This window comes from Odocoileus virginianus, unplaced genomic scaffold (genome assembly GCF_023699985.2).
Source record: "Odocoileus virginianus isolate 20LAN1187 ecotype Illinois unplaced genomic scaffold, Ovbor_1.2 Unplaced_Contig_30, whole genome shotgun sequence".
Classification (NCBI taxonomy): domain Eukaryota; kingdom Metazoa; phylum Chordata; class Mammalia; order Artiodactyla; family Cervidae; genus Odocoileus; species Odocoileus virginianus.
In genome coordinates this window covers 721,425-729,854 of record NW_027224347.1, presented here as the reverse complement: position 1 = coordinate 729,854, position 8,430 = coordinate 721,425, and positions in this window count along the sequence as shown.

The following is an 8,430-nucleotide window of genomic DNA, read 5'->3' as shown; positions in this document are numbered from 1 at the left end:
TGGATAAGCAAATAAAGGCACACCCTGTTTGCATTGAAAATAACCAGGAAATCCTCCAACTGAAGCTTAGTTCAAAATGATTTTCTTGTTGGGACTAAGGGACTCTCTGGATCTTCATGCCAGTGTCAAGGCTCAGGACATGGTTTAAATTCTGAAGGGTGAGGCCCAGAAAATTCCTGAAACTAATGAGGCCATGAACAAAAAAAGAAGAAAAGCGATAGTTGAGGTCTGAACTGTACCGTACATCTCACTTGGATCTGGAGATATGGCTGCTTAACAGAATAATAAATGGATTAATTGAAACAGGACACTTTCAACATTTTTTGAGCACTCACTGTTTATGCTGGGTTCTGAAATTATAACCATAGGCCACAGACTCTGTTCAAGAAACTCAAAATCAAATTGATTGTAAGTTGGCCTTTAGACATTGCAGGGGCCAACTGTACAGTCAAAAATCTTTATAATTTTTGACTCCCCCAAACCTTAATTGCTAGTAGCCTACAGTTGACCTGAAGTTTTATCAATAACATAAACAATTAACCTATTTTGTGAGTATTATATACTATAATCATGATAAAGTAAACAAGAGAAAAAATGTTATTAAAGTTACAAGCAGGAGAAAATGCAGTTATTCTACTATGCTATGTTGATTGACTTCATAACTTTACATCTGTTTACAAGATGAATTATCTATCAGTACCTTCATCAGTGGCCTTCCCTGGTGACTAAGTGGTAAAGAATCCACCTGCAGTGCAGAAGTCACAGGAGATGTTGGTCCAGATCCCTGGAGGAGAGCATGGCAACCCACTCCAGTATTCTTGCCTGGAGAAGCTCATGGACAGAGGAGCCTGGTGGGCTACAGTCCATAGGGTTGCAAAGAGTCAGACACAACTGAAGTGACTTAGCAAGTATGCACCTACATCAATATGTCTTATATGATATAAAACACTGTAGATGTTACAGATTGTATTAACATTAGACATAAAAAAAGATAACATGAAAAATTAATATTTATAGTTATAGCAATTCATGCATGGATAACAAAGAAGCAGCAATATGATTGCTTTTTGATAGACTGGTGTAATTGATATGATTGCTTCACTGTAGCCTATACACTAATGAATGAATTACTATAAAATTTTCATAGCATACAGTATTATGGTCATAGTAATAACACAGTATTGGAAATCGTTTCATGTTTTATAAAGCTACTTACCTGTGATGATAGGCTTATATACAATTTCTGTATTTAAGAGAGAGAGAGACATACTGTACAGTAATGTAGTACTTTGAAAGCAAAGTTATGAAATAGCAAGGAAACAAACACATTATTTTATATTAAATATTACTCACCTTATGTCTATGTAAGGACAGACTAGTATCTACATATAATTTATGCATTCATGATATACCTAACTTTGTCCTATTTTTTCAGTATTTCCAGGCTACATGGTTCACCTATGAAATTTTTCAAATTGTTGCACATCTCTAAAACATTTTCTAATGTTAATCAAAAAGCGTACTCATGTAAGTGAACCCACACAATTCAAACTTGTGTTGTTCAAGAGTCAATGGTACTTGTCTGGAGCTCCTGTAAAGTTAAAACAGTTAAAGGGAAGATCCTTTTCATTTGTAACTTGGCAAGTTTTTCATAACTATGACTGACTCTCAAGGGCCCCAGCAAAAGGACACATTAGTGTTGCTGGGGAAGGGGGTTTGTGTTCACTAGGAGAAAGCTGGATGGAGCAGTTCTGAAGACAGATCAACCCACTGTACAGAGACAGCAGCTCTCCTTCCTGGCATCCATCAGGGTGCTTTGTTTGCCATGAGAGGCAGACAGGGATTCAGGTGATGCTCTGTCTTGGATACATCCCATGATTGTAACTACAGATACCAACCCTCTGCCTTAATCCAAGGTGGACCAGGACAAGTTGAATGACTCACTGTGGAATAGGCTCTATCTGTGCTAAGGGAGAGGAGTGACAGGGAATTGAGGCCCAGCTTTCCATGGAGATAACCTGCTTGATAATACACACTTTATTGACTTCCTTTCCCTCCCTTTCTCATTCCCTTTCTCATTCCCACCACTCCTACTATTTTGTCTTGGGAACTACTTGAGCTTGGATTCATGTTTCCAGTTTGTTTCTGGGGCCCTCAAACTAAGACAAGTCATATTATCTGCTATGACATTTCTCAATTAATTTCTCCATGTTATCATAGTAATTATGAAAGTGTGATATTGGTGCAGGGTACCAGTGGGCCATTGAATAGAAATAAAAGCCCAGACGTACACCTGCTCATATATGGCCAATTGTTAAATGACAAAGGTAGTACTATGGAGCAATGAGGAAAGAAGGATATTTTTAATAAATGGTACTGGAAACACCAAATACCCATGTGGAAAAATGAAACATGAACCCTAACCTCATACTACTCACATGTGTATTGTAGATATAACAATAAAAGTCAAAACAATTAAACTTCACAAAACAAAAGAATATTTTCATAACCTCAGGTAGAGATTGATTCCTTAATGTTAGCTAATTCATCCATGACTATTTATTGAGTGTCTACTATGTAATAGTACTCTTTCAAGTGATCAGCAATATATCAGTGGATAAAATAGAAAAATGCCTTTGTGGAACTTACATGCTGGTTTGTATAACTTGGCATTACTTTGTAGGCATATCTGTCTAGATGCATACAGGATAGTTTATTTTTTATTGGAATTTAGGAATTTCATCTGAAATTAAGTATATATCTTTTATGACTGAATGAACATGGAATATCTTAAGAGAGGTTTTGGGCTTTGGGGAATTTTCTTTGAGTATTTCCTTGATTGTTGATTTTACTTTGTCTGCCCCATACCTTGCTTCCCTTCCTTCTGGAATTCTGTATTTTCCCTCCATGTCTTTTACCTTTTCCTGCCCAAGTCTGTATATTTGCTGAAAAACAAAGAGCTATGCATGGTCAACTTGAGAGGTTCTCCTAGAACGTTGGGCAGAGAGACAACAGGTGTTCTGTTTCTATTCAGTCATTTGGTTCTGTTTTTGCTATTGTGTTTTCATCATGGGGATTAAAGGATTCAAGAAAATATTCCTCTATCTTCCCTTTCTTGGTTAAGAAACAAGCAACTCTCCCCCATAATATTTATATACTCTGTTTTTATTATTATTATTTCAAATATTTTTTTTTTTTGCTTGCACATTGCTTTTCTTCTATAGCAGTCTGTTCTTGTTTTAACACAACAGGATTTTCTCAGCTCTCACTGATGCTATGAGTTTTTTTTCTAAGTTCTCTCATTTTTGCTCTGTTTTTTTTCTGGGCATTTGATATGATTTCTCAAATTTATTCCCTTCCTTGAAGTTCTGATACTTTTCACATTATTTGTGTCCTTTGTTTGCTCATGGCTATGAATGATGGTTTAACAAGTCACTGTTCTTAGCTGATGTAGATTCTCATGGAGTTCTGCCTTCTTCGTAGTGAACTGTAGGTTGGGTGTCTTCTTAGGAAGATCATTAGAAATGGCACAGGTCAGTTGGCCAGCTCCTGGAGACATGAAGTAGAGCTCTTTCCACAAATACTGGAGGCTCTGATGTGAGGGCCTACTAGCATGGTTTTATGAGAGCCTTCCTCCAAGAGAGTTGCTTTTCTCCTTATTCTCAAAAGATTCACAAGAATCTCAAATTTTAAGAAGAACTTTTGCTCTTTCTTGGCGATGGAACTATAGATTCTTACTGAATTTTATCTTCTTAGCTGAGTTTTTTTTTTGACACACAAAACTAGAGAATTAAAGATATATTTATGTACTTCCAGAACCTTCCTGAATGTAATGTTTTATCTTTTCTTACCATTATTTCATGCTGAACTTTCTTTTTGCTATATAGCTTTGCATGGGCCAAAGGTATATAGATAGATAAACAGAAATATCAGGTGCAGCCTTGGTGTTCAGAGGACAATGATAAGCAAAATATTATCATTTCACTTTAAGTTGAACAGACATAATAATAAAAGAAGCAATCAGTAAAATAAAAAGGCAACCTATGGAACAGGAAAAAAGTATCTGCAAGCTATCTATATGATGAAGGGTAATATCCAAAATACATAAGGCATTCATGCAACTTAATAGCAAAAACCAAAAACAAAACAATCCCATTGAAAAGGACTTAGGCAAAAGACTTAAAAGACATTTTTCTAAAGAAGATAAGAAAATGGCCAACAGGTAATGAAAAGATGCTCAATATCATTAATCATAAGGAAATGCAATAAGATATCACCTCACACCCATTGGGATGGCTGTTATCAAAAAAACAGGAGATAACAAGTGTTGACAAAGATATGAAGAAAAGAAAGCCTTTGTGTACTGTTAGTGGGAATGTAAATTAGTACAGCCATCATGGAAAACAGTACAGAGGTTCCTCAAAAATTAAAAAAATAAATAGAACTACCATATGATCCAGAAATCCCACTTCTGGGTATATATCTAAAGAAAATGAAATCACTACCTCAAAAAGATATCTGTACTGCCATGTTCACTGCAGCATTATTTACAAAAGCTAAGACATAGAAACAATTTAAGTGTCCATTGACACAAGAATGAATAAAGGAAATGGGCTTTTATGACTAGAAAATCATTGGCCCTATTGTCTATGATGTACCAATATCATACTTTCATAATTATTATAGCTTTATAATAAGTCCTGATATTTGATATAGCAAGTCTTTCCACATTGGTCCAATATTTTGAGTGTTGTGGCTATTTTTAGCAATTTACATTTTGTTATAAATTTTTAATTAAGCTTGTCAGGTTCTACAGAATGACCTGTTAGGCCATTATTGAGATTGCATTGAATCTTTTGAAAAGTTGGGGGATATAATTAAATTATTAAATTAAATTCCATTTAATTTATTCTTTTGGAGATACACACACACATATATAAAATCATTAATCCACAGATCATGATTACATGTTATTTTTCTAATTCTCACACCATATATTTCTTTTTCTTATCTTATTACAAACTATTAATGTAAAGACTCATTTCTAAAGCCATGTTCTCTTTTCATGAGGACTGTCTGTGGCCTTGTGTAGCCATGTCCACCAGTGTTTCCTAACAAAAACAATGGCATTACTCATCTGCAAAAGAAACTTGGATACCTTTGGGAACAAGAGAATATTTTCTTACAGGAAAGATTTCCTTGTAGAAGCAGTACTTACAGTGAAATCTAAGAATGGTTAGTATGTAAAGGAGAGATATAGAAGTTGACTGTGCCAGACAAAGCAATTGCTTGGAAGTGGGTGTAAAAAAAAGATAACTTTCATTTGAGGATCTGAGATAATTCCAGTGTAGGACCTTGTTGAGGGACACTCAGTGGGTCATGATATCAATTGGGAATTATTATCAGCAAGTTCATGTAATTTAGTACCTCCTAAGCCAAGAATTTGAGTATATCTCTGGCCAGAGGTCTCCATTATTGGTTGGACCTTTTAACATTCTGTGTATGTTGAATGATTTTTTTCTGTATTTCTTTAGAAAAATATTGAAACAAAAATATAGGGATATACTGTAATTATAAAAGTTCACCTTACTCAGTGAAATACAACTCTTTTTACTCTAATCAGTGAAAAAAATGCTTGAAATGTGCACATGAGACCCCACTATTCAAAAATTGTGCCAACTTGATGCTACTAAGAACAATTTAAGGGGACCTACTGGTACCATTGCCTGGAAAATCCCATGGACAGAGGAGCGTGGTAGGCTTCGCGTCCACGGGGTCGCGAAGAGTTGGACATGACTGAGCAACTTCACTTCCCTGGTGGCTCAGATGGTAAAGCATCTGCCTACAATGCAAGGAGACCTGGGTTCAATCCCTGGGTTGGGAAGATCTCCTGGAGAAGGAAATGGCAACCCACTCCAGTACTCTTGCTTGGAAAATCCCATGGACAGAGGAGCCTGGTAGGCTACAGTCCATGGGGTCGCAAAGAGTCGGACACGACTGAGTGACTTCACTTTCACTTTCACACAGGGAGGAGGGTGAGTATTTTTACCATGAGAGAAAATATGTGAAAGTTGAAGGGTGAAAGAAAGAAAGCATGGCACATTGAAGCAGGAGGCCAATGTCAGTGTGTCTGGGACTTGGCACTCAGAAAGGGAGGTAGAATGGTTAAAGATAGGATGGAAAAATGAATGGAGATAGCACATGAAGGCTTTAATAAACTGTATTATGAAGTGTGAACTTGAACTTTCTATTCTAAAGTCAATGGGATAATGTTATAAACTGATGTGTGTTTGGCAGATCACACTGGTGGACAGTGAATCAATGGCAAAGATATTCTATGAGGCTGGCAGGTGAACAAATGATTCTGATGATCTAGGCAGAGGTTATCTTGGTTAGGAGGCAAAAGACATGGACAAAAAGAATCTGATTCACAAGATTTCCAGGAAGTAAATTAAAGAGAACTTGGTGACTGATTGGATGGGCTCAGAGAGAGGTAAGAGAGAGAGAAGGCAGAGATGATGGATTCTAGGTGCCTGGCTGAGGCAACAGACACGGAACAGAAAACACAGACTGGAGACCTAGATTGAGGATCAGAGATAGTGGACGTGGTTGGAGGCATTGAATTTGAGATGCCTGAAGGATGCTTAAATAATGTCCAGTAGGCATGACCATGTCTGGAGTTCAGGGTGTTGGTTTGGCCTGTTTGGGGGATTATATGGGAGCAATTAAGATTTCTCATGGTCACTATGTAGAGGGGGAAGGACAGAGGGTCTACCTGGGTCACAGCATTGAAGAACTTCACTACGAATAAGAGAAATAAAGAATTCTCTACTAATTCCATCCTGTTGACATTTACTTGTGTTTAATCTCTTTAAGCTTCAAATTTGTAGAAATTCTCCTTTGAGCTACTAATTCTTCATGTATAGTCCATTTCATTCCTTCTCTTCACACACTAACTTATCAAGATAGTGGTCTACATCCACTTTCTCCATTTTTCCCAACTCACTCACTCCTCACTCTGCTGTATTCAAGATTCCATTCCTACCAACCACCTCAACAGTTCTTCACAAGGTAACCAGGGACCTTTCATCTTCAGTACTCCAACTACTTGATCTCTCAGCAGCCTCCAGCACTGCTGTCCACCCTTTCTCCCTAATATATTTGCTTCCTTTGGCTGTTCTAACACTATCTCAACTAGATTTTCTCCTATTGTGTTGGTTCTTCCTGTTGTTTTGAGCAATAATAATGAACATAATAATTCACTGGAGAATGGCTAGTCGTCGTTATTGTTCAGTCACTAAGTCGTATCCAACTCTTTGCAACTCTATGAACTGCAGCATGCCAGGCTTCCCTGTCCTTCACTATCTCTTGGAATTTGCTCAAATTCATGTCCATTGAATCAGTGATGCTATCCTACCGTCTCATCCTCTGTCACAATCATTCACTGGAGAATTGCTAGTATCTCATTTTATTTTTCACATCAAACTGAGGCTAAGGATGTTAAGTGGTTGAGCCCAGATTTGGACATAAGTTTGTTCCTTGATAGAGCCCCACATTTAAACAGCTATTCTACACTGTCTCATTTTGGATGGGGAGGTGGGAACAGGAGAGTATTATTAGCAGCCTGAGGAATAAAGAATTGGCTTATTAGGGAGAGGAGAAAGAGCTTAGGGGCAGCTGTAGTGCAGTGGCAGGAGCTCAGATACAAGGTAAGTTAGGTCCTTAGTTCATAGTCCTCAGTTGTGAGCAAGCAGCAACGAGGCTGCAATTCGCCTATATCACCATAAGGGGGCACCATCGAGAAGCGAGAGGCAGGGCTTTAGCACAGTTCGGGATCCCCTAGGACAGAGCGTCCGGAGGGAGAACAAGAGTATTCACATCTGTGTGGTTTTAAGTGCGCGCCCTCACCTCCATTCCAGTAGCTCTTTTCTTCCAGTGCCGGTCATCTCTCACCTCCACTGCCCCCCTCCCCCTAGTCTCCTGAGGGGCCTTAAAATAGTAACAGAGTGCAGCCCCCCGGGGTAGGAGTCGGAGTTCAGCTTTCCTTGGGTACCTGAGCCGAGCGGTGCTCCTAGGGAGTCTGGCGAAGTGAAGTTCACTGTTCATCCCTCACGCTCCCTAGAGCCCCCAGAGAAGCTATATAAGGGCAGTTGCCTGGGGCAGCGTCATTGTAGGAAAGCGTGCCAGGCTTAGGTCAGGGTGGGGAGGCGAGGGCACGGGAAGGGAACCTTGCCCATGTCCTGGGATGTTCGCGGAGACCGGGTAGGGAGGGCACACTGCCCAAGGAAGCCTGCCCTTTGCTCACACAGCCTGCCAGCGCGCCCTGTTCCCGCATCCATCGTCAGGATCCCAGACCCAGTTCAGGGACCTTCCCAAAGAGGAATTCTTTCTAACGGCTGTGAGGCTCATTCCAAACTTTGTCTATCCCTG